Source organism: Bicyclus anynana, chromosome 7, assembly GCF_947172395.1.
Source record: "Bicyclus anynana chromosome 7, ilBicAnyn1.1, whole genome shotgun sequence".
Lineage (NCBI taxonomy): Eukaryota > Metazoa > Arthropoda > Insecta > Lepidoptera > Nymphalidae > Bicyclus > Bicyclus anynana.
The window spans coordinates 17,064,244-17,088,024 of NC_069089.1; the positions used below are offsets into that span (position 1 = coordinate 17,064,244).

Here is a 23,781-nt window from a genome sequence, read left to right on the forward strand (position 1 = left end):
AATTTTGTATTTTTGTGTGCAATAAAATATTTCTTCTTCTTCTTATTCTTCTCATAGCTACTGGTTTACTAGTAGTTGGTAGCTTTTTAAAGAACAAGTTGACCGCTATTAGGTGTTAAACCTCATGTATAATTTACAATTTTATTATCAAGGGAAAACGTAGGCCTGGACGTAGACGGACATCTTGGCTCAAGAACTTACGTCAATAGTTCAATATGAGTACCAGATGCAGATGCACGAAAAGTAATAATTCATATAGTATTAAATAACGTAAAATTAGTCTTAATTATTGCTATCCTCCGATAGGTGATAGCAATAATATTTAATATATAACAAAAGATGTAGATAATTTACAAGCACGCCTTCATTCAATAAAAATTTTGTGGTATTATGTATGTATACAAAACTAGTAAAATAAATTTATAATCAATTAAATATACATAAATTGCTTCCGCCGCAGAATATATAATAGCATAAGCTATCACGGAATAACGCCAGCTCTTATTTAATTTTAAAACGAAATTCACCGTTTTGATACAGAGCAATTATAAAACAAATTGAAAACAATAAAATACAAACATAACGAATCTTTAAACACTGCAGCTGAACTGTGGGTAATAATGAAATTTTAATTAAAGAGAAAATAAACTATGGACAATATTGATTTCACATCTGCTGTATTTTCAACACTCTCAACTTCGAAGGAGAAATATCAAACAAATCTTATCACAGCGTTCTGTAATCTTTTCCACAGTTTCGTTCCAACACAGCACAATAATAAAAGCTTAGTGCGATGAAAAATATCACGTTTGTTCGCGTTGGAACTTCAGAAATTAGAAATTGTTGACGACGCGACGCGCGACCTTAATCTTCTGGTTAGCTCCAAGTTTGTTGCGGCTTTCTTTGTTGTTTTCTATTTTTTCCTGTGTATCTTGATACCGGTCATAATTTTTATACTTTTTTATGCATACTAAGTAGAAATTACTTTACGTTTCGCCTCGACTTACGAAGTTTAGTCATCATCACGTATATCTTTGGCCAAGCAAAAAAGTGTATAAAAAATTATGACACTGGGTTTATTATACTTATAAAATTTGTATAAACCACGTGATTTTTTTGATACTTTTAAAAGCGGTTATGCGGCACAAATGGTAACGTGAGTTATTTAAAATAATATGGTGTCATTTTACTTATTTATTGATTTTATCTATAAGGCTTTATTCAAAAACACAAAGGGCACATAATTTAACTTTTAAAATAGGCATACCTATGCCGTATGTAATGTATCTACCTACATTACATCTACAAAAGATGATTCAAAAACCGACATCAGATAGGCTTAAAGTTTGCTTCACTAAAACTCTACAGAAAGGGTCGACATTTGAAACTTAGAAAACAAAATATTTCAGATTAGACAAGTACAAAGTGTTAATCAAAGTTAAAATCAGGATCAAAGCAGTAAGTTTAAACATAAAAGCTGATAACATTTCTCTTTTATGCATTACACTTTCTTTAAACTCTTTTTAAAAAGATTAATCGCTACCATGCTAGTATATTTGTTACGCTCTGATAAACCATTGAGTTTAATTCAACGTAAAGATTAATTGATACATTCATTGCTGTAATTAATGAAAGCAGGATAACCAATACACACAATTGTTAAAGTCATATAATTAATGTTAGTATTGAAATTGTTTGTACTCGTAATTAAAATACCGCTACTTTTAAGTGATTTTCTTCTTAAAAATTTTAATGAATTGTTATTAAATTGGTCTCTTAGGAAGCACACCTAGTGCAATTTAATATAAAAGATCTTCTGATTCTGTCTTCTGAAGTGTGAGATCTTCTGAAGTCTGATTTGCCTAATAAATAATTAATCACTAGTCTAAAATACAAGTAACTAAATTTAATGTAATAATATATGAAACGAAATATTTTGTTATTCAGAATTGTCACCGAACCTGTATAACATATCAAAAAAACGGTTATAATATGAGACGAAATATTACCCATCTGATAGTAAAATTTAGTTAAAAGTCTAACTTTATCACTTACGCTAGTAAACCCGTATATTGGTGCAGCATGGTGGAGTCTAAGCTACATAATATGCGGATAGTTATGTAGCTTAACCCACCTAACCACTTGTTTTTTATTCTTTACAAGCTAGGCTACAATCTCACCTGATGGTAAGTGATGATGTAATCTAAGATGAAAGCGGGCGAACTTGTTAGGTTGGTAAATCCTCCCACCAGCCAAAACTTACAATGGCGTAGCCCTGGAATAAACCGTTAACATGAACTGACAAGAATGACGTAAGAATGCATTCATTCTAGAAAAAAGAGTGAACAACCAATTTTTAGATTGTGCAAATTGTTAGCAATAGCTAGATTAAATAAAGTGGCGAATATCGTAAAGACTACGTGATACGTCAGACTCGCATCACGTAGACATGATAAAACTACTTCCATGTATTATTCAGGGCGGCATGCTGGAAATCGTCGTGGACTGAAAGACTGTGAGATATTGGATACAGTGGCTGGATACAGCGCAGATGATATAGAAAAATATTGCAATAAACATTTCGAGACTGCTCTTATAGCATTTTGTATTTTATCTTCCGTTTTTGATTTTAATGGTGCGACGCTACCAGACTCGACATCTTCAAGATAAATGGACTTACATAATGATATAATACCTGAACAGTTCGGTTTTATATCACCATATCACCTGTCATTGCTGAAGTGGCCATTTTGCTGTTTGATATTACCTACAGATAGAGAAGAGCAATATTTTAGCCATACTAACGGATAGAAAACAACATGTTGAGAAATGTTTATTATATGCACATTTATATTAATTTGTAATACTTGACGGATATGCACCTGATTGTTAGTGGAAACCCACCTCCCTACTATAAAGCAACTCTTTGCATTGAAAGCGTGCAAATACTTGAAACGTCGTTCATGATATAAAAAAGGCCCCTCAAATTTGCCACCCCATATTATTTTGATGTTGAACACATTGTTAGATAGATACCTACTCGTATTATGAGTCAGCTAAATCGCGTGCGTCTATTAGAAGTCCCCTATAAACTAGCACCACTTCTGTAGATAATATTAAGTAATGCTTTATCCCTAGTACGCTTTGTAGCTTTTTATTTACTTATTGGTTTATATTAGCAGCGAAAGCATGCAACTGTAGGATATTTCAGCCTTTAGGCTTATTTCTGCGGTTCAAAGCGAATTCGATTTTATTCGCGTATTCGTACTTGGGATCATGATTCACCTTTCCACCGCACGTTTCCAGGAATTCTCATTTAAACCTCATGCTGTCATTCAAACTAACGTTAGCCGATATTTCGGTTCTATTGAAATTGAATTTTACTGACACTACCGCATTTTGATATTACGATATAGACCACGAGTATAGTAAAAAGATAAACGACTCTACACTCAAAAGTTCAAATTATAATTATGATTATTCTAATACTACGATATTTAACATCGGTCGAACACCAGTCAATATGCATATGAAGTATTAATAAAGCTTAGATATACAACTTTTTATCGTACTTCACATTATTTTAACTGGGCTTTTCCTTGTATATCATATAGATATAACCCTTTAGGCAAAGTTACAATATGTAAATTTCATAGGCATTGGAGTTTTGGATTGGACTGGCACATTCGGAGAAACTCAGACAACGGAGCATAAAAAGAGCAATAGAAGCAGAAATCTTGTCATGTCATAAAGAAACTCCTCGAACCTAAAAACCCCGGTCACAAGAAGGCTCTGCTTGGAGTTTCTGTCATATGATGCACCCGCGAGGTAAATCCAATGCTAAGTCAATGTATCATACTAAATCAATGAAATAGTAGATTTAGTTAGACTTTTCTCAAATTTCTCTGTAACTAAACTTGTACGAGTATGACTATGTATTAAGTCGAGTAATATTGCTGACTCTGATATCGTGGGTATGGTCGCCCGTCAAATGACGGGCATTATAAGGTTTACCCTATAACTGAGGTAGACAAATCAGGAGAATAATTTAAAGTGCTCCTAGAGAGGTAAACTTGTAAAAAGATTGTTGATTATAGACGATAGTTCTTCCCTTACTAACAGATAACAGCTGTTATCATCAAGTAAATAAGAATTATCCTGACTCTTAACCCTTTAATTTTATATCATGTATTCAATGATTTCAAATGACGATGCAATCTAAGATGGTTAAAGCCTCTTAATTGAAAACCAAGAAAACCAACTTAAGATGTTGTGAAAATTGACTTACGCAATTTAAACCATAGCGTACCCCCAGAAAAATCCATATAAGCCGTGTCTATTATTATAGGTATTTTCGATCCCTTCCGATAACGCGACCTGGCTACTCGGTACAAGATTGATGAGGAGCGACCCAAAAGTGCAAATTCAATTTCGTCCCATCCAAAACGGATAACGTGCGAACGAGACTGATGTAGGCGTACTATAAGAAAGCTCTTGGCCAGAATCAACATATCTAATACATATGATAGCAAAGTCCTCCGCCGCGACTGTCTTTCTGTATGTATGAACAGACATACAGAAATACAGCGTTTTTACATCATATCATATTCGAATAGACATGTTTGCGATAAACTCTGTCTTTCTCGAAGACTACGAAACACATTTTCATGCGGTATCCACATATAGATAGGGTGATATGTAAAAAAGGTTTTAGTATACAATTTGTCAAGATTTTGTGTAAATGGGAGAGTTAGTGTTGTTGTCCCCGTGCCTAAAAAACACGTAACGGCTGTCATTATAATTAACATACTGCAAAGTGATCTTTGCAGTTTCAAACGTATTTACTAACCCTTATAATAAGTAATTATAATTAACATACTGCAAAGTGATCTTTGCAGTTTCAAGCCTATTCACTAACCCTTATACTCGTAACTAGCGGACGCCCGCGACTTCGTCCGCGTAAATTTCGATGTCAACTTTACTACTACCCCTACCCCTACCCTACCACTACCTCAGCCCTACCCTACCCAACCCCTACATCTACCCTACCCCTACCCTACCCTACCCTGCCCCTACCCCCACCCTACCCCTATCCTACCCCAAAACTACCCCTACCCTACCCCTACCTTACCTACACCCTACCCCATCCTACCCCTACCCTCCCCGTACCCTATCCCTTTCCTACCCCTATCCCACCCGTACCCCTATCTCACGCCTATCCTACCCCTACCCTACCACTTCCCTATTCTACCCGTACCTCTACCCTACCACTACCCTACCTCTACCCCTACCCTACTACTACCCTAAACCCGGCCCTAAACCTACCCTACCCCTACACTACCCCTACGCTTCCCTACCCGTACCCTACCCTACCCTGTAACTTCTCTATCTTACTCCTACCCTTAGCAAAATCGGTCCAGTCCTTCGAGAGTGGTGGTATGACGAAGAGAAATAGAGACTTCTATGCTAATAATATAAAGAGGTAAAGTTCGTGTGGTTGTAGGAGGTAATCTCTGGATCTACTGGACCGATTTGGAAAATTGTTTTACCAATAGAAAGCTACGTTATTTGCGAGTGTCATAGGCTATGTTTGATCCCCATATTCACACGGGAACGGGAACTACGTAAATGAAAGCGCCGGGCGTCATATAGCGGAATTTCTGCGTTTTTTAGAAATTTTGTATTATCTCCGAAACTATTTAAGTTATTAACATACTGTAAAGGGCAAATCTTATCTCCATAATATCCTTGTGATTATTAAATAATTTATTTTAATAAGGATTAAAGTTTAGTTGTATAAATAATGACGTAAACCTAAGTATATAAAATTGATAATTTTTAAAACACAAAAGGTACTATATCTGCTAATATATAGAAGATAGATATATGGTGTCGCGGACTTTTTTGTAGAACTTTTAAAGATACATAAAGTCTTCATACATTAATTTCAATTTTACACAATAGTTAAGGCAGCGCTTGCGAATAAGTCTGTTTAAGAGGATTTCAGTCCGACCTGTATGACAAAAACTGTGATAACTCGGCTATTATATATGATACCAATATAAAATATAGCCTATAGCACTCCCCGATAATGTAGCATTCTACTGGTGAAAGAATTTTTAAAATCGGACCAGTAGTTCCGAAGATTACCCCATTTAAAAAATGTGACAAACTTACAAACTTACAAACTTTACCTCTTTATAATATTAGTATAGATAAGTAACATGATGGGTTTATGTTCCAAATGTTTATCTCTGAATTAAGTAAAAGAGTGATCTGTGTCATAAAATATATATCAATAGCTAAATAAAAAAATATGTAACACACGGACCATAATTAATGTTGTTTAAATAAAGACAAAACGTAATATTTTATGACTTGTAGCTTGCAGTAAGCCATACAAAGGGTTTAGAAGTTGTTAAATCTCTCCCACTAATGGGAGGTCTCAGCTCAGCAGAGCTACGTTAAGGAGCTTAGCGCTCTTAAAAGGCCCCTAAATTGTGTTTCTTTTGCATAATTTTGTACGCAAAGCCATTACAGTAGAGAGATATTTTATTATTATACTTGATTTTTAACTCCCGACGCACCCCGACCCCTCTCTGTCTGTCGTTCTGTCTGTCTGTTTGTCTGTCTGTCAGTCTGTCTGTAGCACCACAGCTCCCGAACGGATGAAGCGATTTCAATTTAATTTTTTATATATGTTTGATGAAAATCGGTTGAGCCGATTAAAAGCTTTGAGGTTGAAAGTGGGGAGAATAACCAAATGACTGCAAATATACTCGAGTGGAGTGGGAGAATATTGATGATTTGATTGAAAGTGTAATTAATAATTTCATGATCTTCGGCGATTTTTAAAAATTTCTGTCTTTTTTCTGTCTCCAGTTATAGAGACGAACAGCCAAGTGATTCCACAAGGGTTTCGTTGTTTTCGAGATGCGAAATCTAAGAATGTGTTATAAATATGTTTGAGAAGACATCTTACATTTCTTCATTTGAGGTAAGTCCTACTTCAGAAATTCCGAGATGATCTTTCACATATTTTCATAAGAAAACGGAAAAGTCGGACGATGACGCAAATGAAAAGTAATAGGAGCTTTCTTCAGCGGGTCTTGAGGCGACACAAAACAGAAGTTTTAAGTGACAGTTATTACGGACTGGGTTCTTTGCGCCGGGTCAACAGAGTGACAAAGAAATTAAATAGAAAACTACTTTTACAAATTTATTTTTATTTGTAGAAGTTTTTTTAATTAAGTAATTTTTCTCTTGACTTGTGTAGTTAACAACGTTTTATGAGTTCCTTTTTAACGACTCAATTTAATTTTAATTTAATCCAGTGACCTAATGGCTACGTTTACCAAAACCCTAGGTTTCATATTGTGAATCGGGATAAGAAATATTAGATTTTTTCTTCTATCAAGAAATTTTAGCAGCCCAGAGTTAGAAAGATGTAATATTTTAACCCTTTTCCTTCTTCCTTTTATGATTTTTCAATTGTCGGTCTCAGCCTTTTTGATATTTTCTACGGTATATTATTAAGGATATATGCGGGGCATCATATATCTAGACGCCATACTTAGATTCGTGGCACTCTCTCGGCAGCGGCCCTTAATGTTTAATCTTTGATGGTTTTATTTCGATTTTTGCGAATCTAAGTGACTCGGGACATGATTTTTATATTATACCAAGAAAAATATAAAAAACAAATACGTCTTATTACTTGGACCCTATATTGGATATCCACCTAAATCCAAATTCCATAATTACCTACTGAACCCATGGAACATGGGCTGGCAAACTTTGTGCCTTCTGCTCTTTCTTCGCAAGTCAATTCGTCAAGAGTTGCCTGGTAGAGATTTCTTATGGCAATAATTCCGCCTTTGCATGATAATTCTTAGTTTAAATTATTCATTTCTAATATTTCATTTGTTTCTGTATTTTTATTTGTGATATACCTAATATTTCTTCTTCTTCTTCATATTCATTCCTTCATAAAATGAGGTACGTCTAGCTATCGAAGGTCCTCGTTCTTAAGTAAAATGTCAATGTTTTAATTGACTTCGAGTCCATAAATTGCCCAGCATTACCCGGGGTATAACAAACTTCGCGTATATAACGAAATCTGTTTCAACAAAGTGTCTCAAAACAAATTATTTCCCGACATTATTGTCCCGGAGAGCTATTGTTCGACAGAACCGAGTTTAATAAAAAGGACTGAGCGCCGACAAAATGCAATATTCAATGGCTTTAGCTATATTAAACTATAGTAGTTATATACGGTATTAGTTGTTGAGGAAAAGCTTGGCCTTTCGTCTTTTGATGAAACGATGGAGTGCTATATTGATTTGTTGCTCGTTGCAGCGGTTTTGACTTTGATTGCAATTATATTCTACTGATCGACTGTAAGGTCTTTGTACTTGGATGTATTGTGTATTTACCGAGTTGTTCTTTAAAATTTAAAGCTTAGTGTAGTGTACAATAAGTAAAAGCTAGATCCATAAAAGATTAATAATTTCAATTGCAAGATAAAATGCAGCAGCAGTTACTTAAATCTATACTAAGACTATAAAGCTGAACAGTTTGTTTTTGTTTGCATGCTTAAAAGCACTAATCTCAGGAACTACTGGTCCGATTTGAAAAATTATTTCAGTGTTAGATAGGCCATTTATTGAGAAAGTCTATAGGCTATAATATATTATCCCCGTATTCCTATGGGAACGGAAACCGCGCGGCGTCAGCTGGATTGAAATAAGACGCCCCAGGCACCTAAAATCACCCATATTTAAAAGACAAATATCGTCCAGTTATGGGAATCAAAACACTTCTTCGGATTTTTTCCTGATTATGTGCCGAGGGCTCCTTAATGAGATTTTAGCGGCGTCACCGGGGGGTTTTGGCGAGCACAGAAGCATCGCCTGATGGGGCCCGAAGGCAGAAGCAGAGCAACAGCCATCCACCTACTGCGCCAATCGGCTGTGAAATAATATGGCAGCTCCACATTAGTGCCGTCAATTCACGCGCGAATTCTCGCCAGAAATGGGCGTAGAATCTACTGCAGCAATAACTTTGTTGCTTCATAGTCCGGAGTAAACTGGCGGAGGGCCGTGAATGTGGATGTGTATGCGTGAACGCCGCGCAAAGGAGGCGCGAAGCCGCGAACCCTTTGTCGCGGGACAAAATACCGACTCTGATTGGAGCACAGGCGTGAACGTGCGTGAACCCTGCGAATACCCTCCACATTCACGGTGCGCCTGTTCACAAAGTGACTGCACTAATGTGAAGCCGGCAATACTTTTTATTTTTATTATTCTTTACAAGTTAGCCCTTGACTACAATCTCACCTGATTGTAAGTGATGATGCAGTCTAAGATGGAAGCGGGTTAACTTGTTAGGAGGAGGATGAAAATCCTCACCCCTTTCGGTTTTTACACGGCATCGTACCGGAACGCTAAATCGCTTGGCGGTACGTCTTTGCCGGTAGGGTTGTAACTAGCCACGGCCGAAGCCTCCCACCAGCCAGACTTGGACAAATTAAGAAAATCTTAATCTGCCCGGCCGGGGATCGAACCCAAGACCTCCGTCTTGTAAATCCACCGCGCACACCACTGCGCCACGGAGGCCGTCAAAAACTAAAACTCTAAAATACTCTTAAAAGTTTGACGTACTTAACTCAAACGTTAATCACATACGCTGCAATGTACGTCATAATGTACTACTAGAGGAGCCGAAGAGGGGATTTTTGCAGTTACTCGAGCGCGGCAGATAAACATAAGGGACTATACCTTACACTTTGTCGAGTACCTCCAACGAGTATGAGCCCTTAATATTGGTGGGTACGTTTAGGGCAACCAAAAAAAAAAAACTAACTTCATAAATACTAACCAGCACGTCTGATTAAGATAAGGTAGGTCAGTTGATAGCTAAAAACTGCACATTTCGAAAATCTGACGATTTGAGCGTAACGTAATGGAATGGGAGGGTTTCAAAGTTACAAAATTAAACCCTTATATTTTAGTGCTCGAGGTACGAGTGCGATTAATTTTTTACTTATTTTTAAGGAAATAATCTCCTAATTAATCGCTAAAATTTTCTTACAATTTCAGTATGCCAAAGTAATAAAAATTGTTTTTAAAGTCTGTCGTTTTTTTTTCCACCGTTAAAAGCGGAAAAAGTAAATAACCATTTATTCTTCCTAAATTTAATCTACCAAATGTAATCAGTCTCAATGACGCTCGAGTAACTGCAAATTTAGCATCCCTGGCTCCCCTACTATACGTGTTTGTCTGTATGTGAGTATTTGACAGACATCAGACGCTGGTCTCGATACTTATGCCTTCTAGGTCAAGTGCTTCCTTACATTACACATAAGGAAGCGTTCGCAGGCGGCCTACTGTATCGAGTTACTGAGAATATCAATTGGCTGAAACATTTATACTAGACGATTTACTGTTGTGATTTTAAATGGAATCAAAAATATTTTTCGAAAAACTATTATGATATTCTGTTTACTTGTTAAGATCTGGTTAGTAACAAAGCCTACTTAACATAAATGAGTTCGAGGATCGTGTCGCGTTGCAAGAACCAGCTCATGACCCGGGGCCCGTATGGTTTCAAAACTAGTCGGGCATACTCCAACGCTGTGTCACGAGAGTTTTAGCCGTGTTTTATTATCAATGAATGAGTTTTGATTTTAATTTTGATAAAATTTGTTAAGATAAAATAAAAAAATAAAATAAAAATAGTTTATTTCGTTAACATCAATCAGTAACAAATAATTAAAGAGTCTTCTTTTAAGAGTTTTTACACTCCTGTGACAGAAGACTCCGCTCTTAAGTTGATAAATAGTTAAAGTTGTTATTGGTCATAATAAAAAACCAATAACCAGGTACCTTATAATTGGGCTACTAAAAGAACTTAAAGACGAAAGCAGCCTTCTGGAAGTATCACATTATTTTTATCATCATTGTTATTCAACTCTAGTGTAAATTAATGTCCAAATAATGTCCATACTGCTTTATTATTTTATCTACAAATTGTCTTCACAGTAGTAAATCGCAACGATAAATCGGCATGTATAAAGTGTAGGTATTTGATAATACTACTTCACTTCAAGTGTTATAAGACTTAACAACTATTGTATCACTTGTGAAATGATTCTGTTAAATAATATTAAGTACAAGGAGCTTTGAAAGAAAAGTAGTTACTACTTAATCCAATCTGTTGGACTAAAATAGTCAAGACATCAACACAATCATCCATGTTAAAGGGTTCATACAATGGAGCCAATCGCCAAAACTTCAAAAGCATTGTACAGAAGACTCATCGAAGGAACCAAGACCACTTCTCTATAATGCCAGTTTAAGAAGACTAAAATTATTCGACAAAAACTGTTTTTTTTATTCTTTACAAGTTAGCCCTTGACTACAATCTCACCTAATGGTAAATGTTGATGCAATTTAAAATGGAAGCAAGCTAACTTGTTAAGAGTAGGATGAAAATCCCTTTCGGTTTCTGCATGACATCGTACGGAAAATTAAATCGCTTGGCGGTACGTCTTTATCTGTAGGGTGGTAGCTAGCCACAGCTGAAGCTTCCTACCAGCCAGATCTGGTTCAATTAAGAAAATCTCAATCGGCCCAGCCGGGGGACAAATTCTACATGGACAAAGCCACCCGTTTGTTAGTAACAAAAATCCGTTATCCACTCGTACTTGTTAGCAAAACAAACTGTGTTAGAAAGGGGGCACAGCATGCGTTGCGGCGCCGCAACGCAAAGATTTCACCGTATCAGCGGGCATACAAGCGGTGCGGCACCGCAACTTTGTTATGTCGCAGCGTTGGACAGTTTGTTAATAAAGTAATGTTGTGACGCATAAACAACTGAGCGGTGCCGCTCCGACGTCGCAACGCATTCACTCCTCCCCGCCTCGTCTCAGTGGTTGCAAGTCCGGTGCGGCGCTGGAGCGCATCGTGCGACATGCCACAGATATTTCGACCTTGTCCAGAAGGGGCAAATTCATCGCGAATCGTATCGCGCGAATTCATAGGCGCGTTGTCGAAGTACTAGACATAAATAATTCGCGTCCACAAGCATCACGCGAATTCGAGTCGAGATAGTAGGGACGCCTTGTTGCGTCCAGTTAACGCGCGAACTGCACGTTCGACACCATGTATCGTACTGAATTCCTCCCTAAATGCTCGCGCATTGGTACGCGCCTTGTGGACGCAACGATCGCGCGTAATACGCGCGAGAGAATCGCGGCAAATTCGCCCTTTCTGGACTGTTCTATGTAAGACGACACAGCAAGACCGCTCCGACGCCGCACCACCGCCGCTTCGTGTGGCCCCGCTCTTAGAGGAATAAGTATTTTTTTACACAAAACAACATGTATTCCATTATTTACACGTCGGGACACGCCGGGCTGTCGGCCCGCGTCAGCGACAGACCGACGACTTGCGAGCGACTTGATTGACGGCTATAAATGAAAAACTCTACCCCTTTTTTGCACCTTTTAGAAGTACAGGTGTATCTAGTACATTTTATTTATTTTATTTTTCGAGCTGTTTATACCTAATAGCCAGTGATGTAGAAAATAAATAACGTAATACCGTAATAATGAATGTTATTGTACGCAGAATACTTCTAAAAAAATAATTATTTATGATCTTAAAATATGCTGTTTTATTCACTATTCCTCTATTACATCATTAACATACAAAAGGTATAACTAAAGTAATAAAATAGGCATATATCAAAATAAATTATAACTAAATCCCTGAGGCGTTTTCCTTGTGGAGTGTCTGGGCGCTTCTGCCGGAGACGTAAAGGTATCTAACGGTAAAAAGAGTCAGGAGTTGAACTATAGTCCAGCAATTTCGTTGACGACACTCCCATGATATGCGGGCGACGGGGTGAAAGACTGCGTGCGTGTGAAATCGTGCGTGCGGGGAAGTGAGGTGCATCAGTCGTGGGTTTTTCATTTATCGCTACACGCACCCCGGCCTGCGCGGACCATAGGGAGAGTTGCCAAGCTATAGCACCAAGAGAAACACCAAATAGTATATACCTACATACGAGTAAGATATCTATTGTAGAATCAAGCTAACTTCATTACCAAATATCAGTTTTAAGTAAAACAATCATAAAACTTCACGATTATTTTACATTAAAATCATTATTTCGGCTCAAGGATAGTAAAGGATGGCCCAATTATTTCCGCAGTTATTTTTTTACATCAAAAGAGAAAATCAATTATCGTCCATCTTTTCCCTTGTATCTTTGTTCCTGTTCCCTCATAACTCGGCGCCATCAATCATTTATAACGAAACAAATGTGTGTTTGCCTCGCCGGGAAGTCTTTAGTTGGAACTCTTTTTATACCAGGAAACAGTTCTTTTTGCCGACATGTAACTCAATTGTTTTTTTTTTATGTTCCACAGTTGTATTGTATCTTTTAATGCTTTTAGTGAAGTAGATTTTGATAGATTTTATGTTTGTATCTCAATTTTTATGTCATGTTCAGAAAAAAATTGAGTCTACATCTAAAATAAGTACGAGTACCTAATTAATATATTCATGAAGATTCGAACGAATTAATAAGCCGATAGTACTTAACGTTATTTTAACGAAAAACTAGTATTTACGTAATTCTGTTGAAATAATCATGTTAGATGATTGTAGAAACAAAAAATCATTACGATTTGATGTAAAATGGTGCAGTGATGGTTATTTCGTTGAAATAACTATTTTAGATTATCACTAAAACGAAAATACGATGAAAAACTATGTAGTGACTCATTAATTGAATGGTACACCGAGATACATAATAGGTCCGCTGACCACTGCATTCATCAGCACTCAAGCTTTGCCAAGGACCAGATTCAATGTATTACAAATTGTGTTAAAAGATTGGATCATTGTTAAAACTTTTGTTGTGATGAGACCTTAATCCACTCCATAATACAAGTTGCAACACTATTAAAAATAACAAATAAATACATTGGGAGTTTAAAACGTAAAACTTAGATCGCGGACATAAAGGGAATTTAAAACGCTAGCAAGTAAGTTGAAGTTAAAGATCAGGGATAAAGTATCGAAATACTCGAGAATTGAACGGTGTAGCCGAAGGAACTCAAAGGTTATTGTGTAAGCGAAGCCATCTCTTTGAAGGGGAAATGCTTCAAGAGCACATCGATCTCCTAATGCTGTTTAGTTGTTATAGGAAATTGTTTCACCCTTTTTCACATAAACATATTTTAGACGAACTATGTTTTACGGATAATGTTAATTAGGAAGTTTTAAATGAATAGGCGGCTCATAGACACACAGCGGGCGATGGAACGAGCTATTTTAGCAGTATCTCTGCGTGATCGAATCAGAAATGATGAGATCTGCAGAAGAACCAAAGTCACCGACATAGCTCAACGAGTTAGTTAGAGTGAGCGAAGCTGAAGTGTCCACAATAGTGGATCTCAACACATACACTGATAGTACCTATTTACTTACATCATACTATCTTATAATATCAAAACATATACATTATTTATGAATTAAAAAAAACATTATATATGTTTATAAAATTGTGTAAGTTGTATTATGTTGGTATTCGCTTTGTGGTCGCGATACATTTTGAACATGTAAAAATCCTGAGAAAAGAAAACCTTTACTTTAAGTTTTTAACACTAAACTTCACTACAGTTAGAAATTTACAAGAAATCAATATCAGGTAAGTAGGGGTTGCCATGTTTTACCCAACACGGGAAAACATGGCAAGGGGTCTACGACACAAAAGTTTGGGGAACTCTGATTTAGACAGTCGATCTAAAAGAGTAAACTCGATTTGTGCGTCGGAGCTGACACACACTTTTTTTTCTTACCATTTTGAAATAATATTGTAATTGAACTAATTCGATACTCATAAACAGCACAACAATTTAAAGAAGCTCAAAATTCACGGCATAATGTGACCTAATACTTTTTGTCACTCCGAGTGCCTATTTTAAATCGCGCATCTCTACTTTTTATAGAATAATAAAAATTTTAATAAAAAAAATAAGGTAACTGCTGTAAATCGCCGTGGAGTTCCCTCGTCTGTTTTATGGCTCCATCATCAGATCGATTTTAAACCTTCAAGAAATTGTAGTGAAAAAGTTAAAAGTACTAAATGGAAAAGTTTACGAACACACTAAACACCCATATAATTTTCGAAAGTTCTCCTCAATTTCTCCAGGATTCCATCATCAGATCTTGACATGATGGCAATGGGACCAAATGGGGACTATACAGTTTCAAACAAAGAAGATTTTTTGAAATCGGTCCAGGCGTCTTTGAACAATCGGTGTACATACATACAAAAAAAAAATACCGACCGAATTGAGAACCTCCTCCTTTTCGAAGTCGGTTAATAAATCTAATCTATGGGAAAATAGACCCAACTCTTCTAAATCACAGGTGTTACGGGTCGATGGCCCTCCGAATTAATTTAGCTCTTAGTAACTAGGTACCAGAATTTAATTTAACCTAACAGTTAACGAGTTAATTGTTATATATCAGTAATGAAATTCACAGTTTGCAAGTCTGTCTAAATTGTAATAGTTTACAGAAATCAAGCGCTTTGAACAGTTTCTTTGATATACTCGCACACAACGGGGCGAGTTGATTGCTTAAGCTTAGTGGGTGGAGCAACTTATTACTTGAAACTTCTATTACATTTGTAACTGCGTATTTGATATCTTACGTTACTTAAATCCACTTTGGTTCATTCGTTAATTTGGATCATGAGGTCCTGAGATGAAAAAATTATAAAAAAATATAACCGACTTCAAAATATCAAAATTACAAAAATATTTCTACGAAACTAAAAAGTGAACAATTACATCATTTAAGCTACTTTGTTATCAGTTTGATTGAGGTGCCAAGCCAGTGGCGTGTTAATTAAAGCAGCTTCTGACAGAAATAGAGGAAAGACTATTTTCAGGCAGTTGTCTGAAAAGCCTAAATATTTGCTATATAAACGGCTTTAATAAATACATCACTAATTTGTCACCGCCTTCAAACTGATCACAAGATAGCACATACGCGTCTTCGAGTAATTGGTGAACATACATAAAAAAAATAAAAGGTTCCGGCGAATTGAGAATCTCTTCCTTTTTTAAAGTCGGTTAAAATGGGGTTTACTGTCTTCGGAGTTTGACAGTTACACCTCATGTGCATCGGAAAACGCACCAAGTGTTCCAGTCTTTATCACATAATCGTTCCATAGTTGAAAACAATTGCATTCGCAACTACGTCTAACAAAGCAGTAATTAGTCTCTGGATCTACTGAACTGATTTTAAAATTTCTTTCACCACTAGAAATTCACGTTATTTGTGAGTTTCATAGGTTACATTTTATCCCCGTATTCTCACGAGAACACGAACTACGCTTGTAACAGTGGGGCGTCGGCTATATAAAAATAATAGAGCAAATAATATGTCCAACACAAAAACTATTCATTAAAATTCCGATACAAAGTACGTATTCTAATTGAGATAGTTGGAACCCGCTATCAGATTCAACTTCCTCGTCATAATGGCACCACAAAAACATTTTCCGCGGCGGAAAAGAAAGGAAAAACTAATTTCAATAAAACGTAACGGCGAAAAACGTGTCGGCGGGGCATTTGGAATTCAAATCATCTAGCTGTTAGACGGAATGACGAAAATATAAAATAAAATGTTACCCTTAATTATATTTCTTCCCGGAGGCGCTTTCCCTCGGAAGTTGCGGATGTAATAAGTCCAGCGCCTTGTTTGATATTTACTTGCTCGCTGGGTTCATTGCCTCGCGTTTGTCAGTATAGGCGGCGTTTCATCCGAGGCAAACACGCCTCTGCCTCGCGTTGGGATGCCGTGTATTCAAATAAATCAGACTCGAATGGTCTAGTGGTTGACTGGAGTCTGTTGCTGCTTACGGAATGGGATTGGGACGTGAATGATTAATTACTACTAAGTAAACATGGACGGGTGATGCATCGGCTTTTTCGTCCATTTTGTTTAGCTATATACATGCATCACGACGTTTTTCTCTTTTCGCTACAGGCCCCAAAATTTGATCTCTATCCTACCTAAAACTGGCTTTCGGTCTGCACAGCACGGGGATGTACTCGTAAACCAACTAGAACCACTACTATTTATAATATATCAGAAGGAAAGAACACCTACGAGTATTATTTCATATTCTAACCCAGGACTCGGACTCCAGTGTCTGATGATTCCAGTTACGCTTAATTACAAAAAAATTGTTCGATCTAACTAAACGTGAATGTAGAAGAATAGTAATAAAAGAGCCGTAATAGCCCAGTGGATATGATCTTTGCCTTCGATTCGGAGTGTTGAGATTGTTAGTATAGGCGGCGTTTCATCCGAGGCAAACACGCCTTTGCCTCGCGTTGCGATGCCGTGTATTCAAATAAATCAGACAGACAGATGGTCCAATGGTTGACTGGACTGTTTAAGCGTACGGAATGGAGCTAGGACGTGGATAATTACGAGTAAGTATGAGAGAACGAAATTTAATGCACCGAAAATTTGTCGCCCTTTTTGTTTAGTTAAGTACAGAAAGTAAGTGAGTATAAAAAGTCATACAAGTGCGTCCACTGATCCGCATCGTACGGATCGCATCGAACGGATTTTATCTATCTTAAAATTAAAAATCCGACCTGGTTTCGACAGGCACATGGTTGTACTTATAGAACCACCAACTTGACAACCAACCAACTTAACTGAACATAGAGTCAATAGTCAATATTCATTTATTTTAATTAGGCTTAGTTTACAAGAACTTGGCCCCTCCCCCCCTCATTCTAAGAGGAGACTCGAGCTCAGCAGTGAGCCGAATATGGGTTGATGTCATGTTACAAGAACTTTCGAAACATCAGGTTTGGCTGGTGGGACGCTTCGGCCGTGGCTACTTACCACCCTACCGACAAAGACGTACCAAGCGATTTGGCGTTCCGGTATGATGTCGTGTAGAAACCGAAAGGGGTGTGGATTTTCATCCTCCTCCTAACATGTTAGCCCGCTTCTATCTTAGACTGCATCATCACTTACCATTAGGTGTGATTGTAGTCAAGGGCTAACTTGTAAAGGATAAAAAAAAAACTTTAAAATATTATAAGATAATGGTGATAGAAAAACCTATAAATTAACATATTCCTACCCCAGGACCTCAAAATCCGTATCTGATCAAACATACTATTGGACCAAAGAAACGGTTAACGATATAAATAAACGGTCTGTTAAATACAAAATTCATGTCAATTAAAAATCAACAGAGTTGTACAAATATCCTTGGTGAAGCCCGGGGGCATTTTACTTAATTTTCGAAACGAACTCAGTAAACTACTTTCGCAAACTAAATCCAGTTGGAAAGCTCAAACTTCGCGTTGAGTTTGATCGCTGATTTTAAAAATTCCTTCATAGAGCGATATCAAAATGTTCGGCGAATTTTTGTGCAATGCCACGGACTTGATGGAAGTTTTCCCTTTGTAACAGTTCTGCTGCGGTCGTTTCTGATAATTTTTGCGATGAATTAGTCGTATTTGACAGAACAGTTGATATGATAGATAGGGATCCGTAGAACATTTTGTACAACTGATTACTGTTATTAATTTTTCGTGCTCATCGAAATGATGAGGCGATCAACATTTTTATTTACGAAAATTCGTGATTCTGGTAGCTAACTGTAAAAAAACAGCTGGTTAGTATCTTTTAATAACCTCTTTATTGATACAAGTTGGGAGGAAGGTAGTTTATCAAAAGTTTTTTACTAACCAGATGTTTTTTTACTGTTAATTAATTTAACAGTTATACAACTTAACAGCCACAATGTCCTAACAATTGGAAAACATTATCTCGTCCCGACGCTCAGAATTTTTTATTTCCTGGTAACTCAGTTAGCTACCAATAGTCCACCACGCTGGCCCAATGCAGTTTGGCAGACACACACACGTAGAGAATTAAGAAAATTCTCATGTATGCAGGTTTCCTCACAATGTTTTTATTTAAAGGTGCAGAGATCATATCCACTGGGCTACCTTTTTCTGTGTTATAGTAAAATACATTTACATCATTATTATAAGCCTATTTTAATTTTTGGCTTCTACATTTGTAATTCGAACAGTTGAAGTGCGGAAATACCCTTCCGGCGTCTGTGTTTCCTGCCGCCAGTACAAACACTTTCAAGACAAGAGTGGACAGGCATTTACTAGGCAAACGCGCCACAGATCTCATTATCTCATTATGCTCGTAGTCCAGTGCAAACCTATTTAACATAAAAACTCTCTATTACAATCTCACGAACGATGGTAAGATTTTTGGTTCCCGATTTTGGCTGTTCCTTTAGATATATTCTAAAATTTTTCATAAAACCATTCCATAAACTTCTTTGCATACGATAATATAATTATTATTTATTAAGGAGATGCCCGTAACTCCATTCGCCTAATTGTTTTCGGGATAAAAAGTACCTTATTCTATATCCCAGCCAAATCGGTTTACTAGTTGCAGCGTGAAAAACTTACATACATATACACACACAAACTAGAATAAGAAAGAAAGAAAGAAAACTAAAAAGAGGATATTAGTGTGATGATTCTTAACTTTACAATCGAAAATATATACTACAATTATATGGAAGTAAAGATTGTGGTATTGTAGGGGGTAATCTCTGGGTCTACTGATCCGATTTAAAAAATCTTTTACCACTGGAAAGCCACGTTATTTGTGAGAGTCATAAGTTATATTTTATCCGCGTATTTGTACGGGAACGGGAACTACGCAGGTGAAACCGCGAGGCGTCGGTTAGTAGGTTACTTAGTCGTCGGTATTCAATAAAACGAAAGTATTTAGGATAGATAATCCACTCCACCGCGGTACTAAACCCATAACCCTCCTATATTTGTGAGGGAGATAATAACAAACTTTAATTAACTAAATTTTCGCAGTCCCCGACGGCCGCACTTTGTTTTCGAAGTTGCCTAACAAAATATTGTTAATAAAATGAAATATGTACCTTGATATTATATTAGTTTTCTGAACTAATAATATATGCAGGCGCCTAAATTTTCGTTAACGATTAAAATTTTGTGCAAATTATTTTCATTGTTGTTTGTTGACCCAAACTCTTTATAATATTATAAATAATGGGCCTAAAGGTGCTGATAGACTTGAACATTCACTTGTAACAGAACATTGAGCATTCGCAGTTTTTATGTTTGTCGAACTGAACAACGAGCGGAGCCTAGCATAGAGCCAAATATTGCGAACATCTTGACATAATTCAAGCGAACGCTCTAGTCGATGCAAATTCAAGCAAATCTGCTCACTAGAATGCTCGCCATAACGCTCTATAGAATGCTCGCTATAATGTTCTCGTATTTTTCTGTGATACCTAATGTGTAACATTCGTTCGAATGTTACACCTTTACATGCTAATCAGTAACTTCTAAACATGATTTATTCACAAAATGTTAAAACTATAATATAAGTCGTCGTTATCAACCCATATTCGGCTCACTGCTGAGCTCGAGTCTCCTCCCAGATTGAGAGGGGTTAGGCCAATATAATATACTGTAAGTACTACATCATAATTGTCTGCCTATTTTCACCTGCCTGTTTGTCTTATACAAGAAGAAAATAAGAAGCTTTGACTTATAGGAGACGAGATATTGAGCTTTGACTTATGCGATCGGTGCTGTGGAATTCCTCGGGGAGTTTAGAGCTTTGACCTAAAAGAGAAGGGATACGGAGCTTTGACTTATATGAGAGCGGATTTGGAGCTTTGAATAATTAAAGGAGAGGGTAAAGAGCTTTGAATTAAAGGAGAGTTTTGACTTATAGGAGAGGGAACATGGAGCTTAGACATATAGAGTTTTGACTAATAGGACAGGGGATGTAGAAATCTGACTTATAGTAAAGGGGGTATAGATCTTTGACATATACGAGAGAGGATATGTACGTAGCTTTGACTTGTAGGAGAGGGAATGTAGAGTTTTAACTTATAGAACAAGTGATGTAGAAATCTGACTTATAGGAAACGGGGTATGTATCTTTGACTTATAGAAGAGAGGATACGGAGCTTTGACATATAGGAGAGAGGATACGGAGCTTTGAGTTATAGGAGAAGGAATGTAGAGCTTTATAGAAAAGGGGATATGGAGCTTTGAGTTATAGGAAAGGGTACTTACAGATTTCCTAAAACAAACTTGAAAGAAACTCAATTTTTCATAGAACGACTCTCAGTACAAACCAACCAGTATCTTTAATAATGCTATTATATAGTATAAAAATGCCTTTTTATTTAGTCCGACCCAAGTTTCGATTCAAAGTCCTTTAGCCAAAGCAATTTAGACTTTACAGAAACGATTAAAGCTGTAACTTCTATATTTCCACAGTTATGAAAAACATTACCGCTAGAGGCAAGTGTTCAGTCTAAAAAATAACGTTTTAAAAAATTCGAGGTGAAAAAATAGTTGTACATTTTCCGTCGAAGGGCGTTCGTTTAGTAATAACATCCATTCACTCATTTATATGACAGCCGTGATAGCCCTAGTGGATATGACCTCTGCTTTCGATTCCGAAGAGCTCAGGTTCGAATTTGGCACGGGGCATGCACCTCCTTCAGTAATGTGCATTTTAAGAAATTAAATATCACGTGTCTGAAGGTGAAGGAAAATCATCGTGAGGAAACCTACATACCGAAAGTTTCTTAATTCTCTACGTGTGTGAAGTCTGCCAATCTGCATTGGGGCAGCGTGGTAGGCTATTGGCCTAATCCTTCTCATTCTGTGTGGAGACTCGTGCTCAACAGTGAGCCGAATATGGGTTGATAATGATGATGATGATGACGACTCATTTATAACTGCCTCGTTGGTTCAGTGGTTAGCCTAAGCGGCTTTTGATCACGAGGTCCTCGGTTCGAGTCCTTGGTCAGGCTATGAAATACTGAGCTTTTTTTTCTTTGATATAATTTTTCATTCTGAAGTTGCACAGCAACCGTGCCTCGGAGAGTATATTAAGCCATTGGGCCGGGTCAATATAATAGTAATCGTAAAATAGCCGATAGAAACAGCGTAGTGGGTCAAGGCTCCATATTATCGCTCTCCTATAAGGAGAGAGTGTGGGCCACTAAAATAGGCTAATAATAATGAATCGTCTAAGATCACTAGCCTATAATGGCCAGATCTTCGTCATTTTATAAAATCTGAACGTTCATCAGCCCGGTCTCCTACCATAGGATAGTACTTATACTTACCTACAGTTATTGTTTTTATGGTTTTCCCAGCAATTTTCAAATTTTGTCACCTTTTAAACCTTACCTACACCTTCACGAACATTTCAAGACAAAGATAAGTCAAATCCGTTTAGCCGTTCCCAAGCTTTAACGAGACTAACGAACAGCATTTCATTTTTAAATAATATATATAGAATAGATATATGTAGATGAAGGTCTGAATAATCTAAGTAATTAATCTGAGTAACTAGCTCTTAAACTATTATTGCTAGATTACCTACCTACCTTTACTTTGGCATCATACCTACTCATACTGACTGTATTGTTTTTTATAGAAAAAGCTTTAAAAGCTTTTAAAAAGTTTTAAAAATTAAATAAGGCAATTTTATTATTTCTTCCAGGTCGTCTCCCAATATTTTTTAAATATTAGGTGTCTACTAAATATTAGTAGGTACCTAATAAAAATAAAGAAATAAATAATTACTTAAAATATGTTTAAATGGGTATTGTATAAAAATATCGCAACTGAAAAATTTCATAGTAATGTGCCTTGATTTAGGCGTAAAAGAGCTTTATGAAAAGCTTTTTTTGGTAATACCTACATTAAAACAAGCCAATATTTCTGTGAAAATAACATTTTACCCAGTTAAAAAGAAAATTAATGTCAACAGGAAAATTCAAGAATTGAAATCAATATTTCTGCTTTGTCAAACGGAATCACAAAAGCTTTCCGCATTATACAGACTCGGCTGAATCACAAAACAAAACACATTTTACTTACGGTCATAAAGAAATTCCTTTTCAGATGAAACACAAAAAAAATCCCAATAGAAATAAATGAACACTTCACCAATACCTGTCACACACTCGAAAAATACACCACGATGCACTTTGTAAAAATGACAGATACTATTTTCGTAATAAACTTCGGGAAGGGACACGCGCGCGTCCTTCCCTAATGGCAGCCAATGCGCTACTGAACTGAAATGTTGAACTGCTGAATGATCCGGTCCAGCCAACGAAATTTTCTAGGCAAAGATTCAGTCGTGTACAGCCAAAGCAATAAAGTTTTCGGGCGAAAATAAAATCGCTGTACATCCAAGGTGATGTTTTAACGATGCCTCATCTGATCCTTTGATGTGTATTTATCCTTATAAGCTTTAATCCCCTACGAATGCAGAGATTTCGTGAGATATAGCTCGGGATTTCTCATTTAAGTTCGATGTACCCTTGTAACTAATTAAATCTTAAAATAAATATGCTGAAAATAGTCACAGATAGACAACTGCATGCGATAGAAGTTCAAGACGGTGGATATTTGTGAAGTATAATTTTATACTCGATTCTCTACTAATACAACGGTCATAATATTATCTTTTTAGTATGATTTTTTAACGTAGGTAAGAGACCGCTCGAGACCCTTTTGTTTACAAGTACATGCGAGAGGCCTAAGTACATCGACTTTTAATGATTATGATAATGATGAACCTATAATAATAATTTTACTGTCAA

General features: G+C 36.7%; 1 protein-coding gene across 1 annotated transcript in view; it reads right to left on the minus strand.

Annotated features, from left to right (window-relative positions):
* LOC112044095 (glutamate receptor-interacting protein 2) overlaps window positions 1–23,227 on the minus strand; it is a 336,756-nt gene extending 313,529 nt beyond the window's left edge. Inside the window, exon 1 of the mRNA XM_052882351.1 lies at window positions 23,051–23,227. The gene's annotated coding sequence lies outside the window, so the exon portion shown is untranslated. The remainder of the gene's footprint in view (window positions 1–23,050) is intronic.
* Window positions 23,228–23,781: the final 554 nt, after the last annotated feature.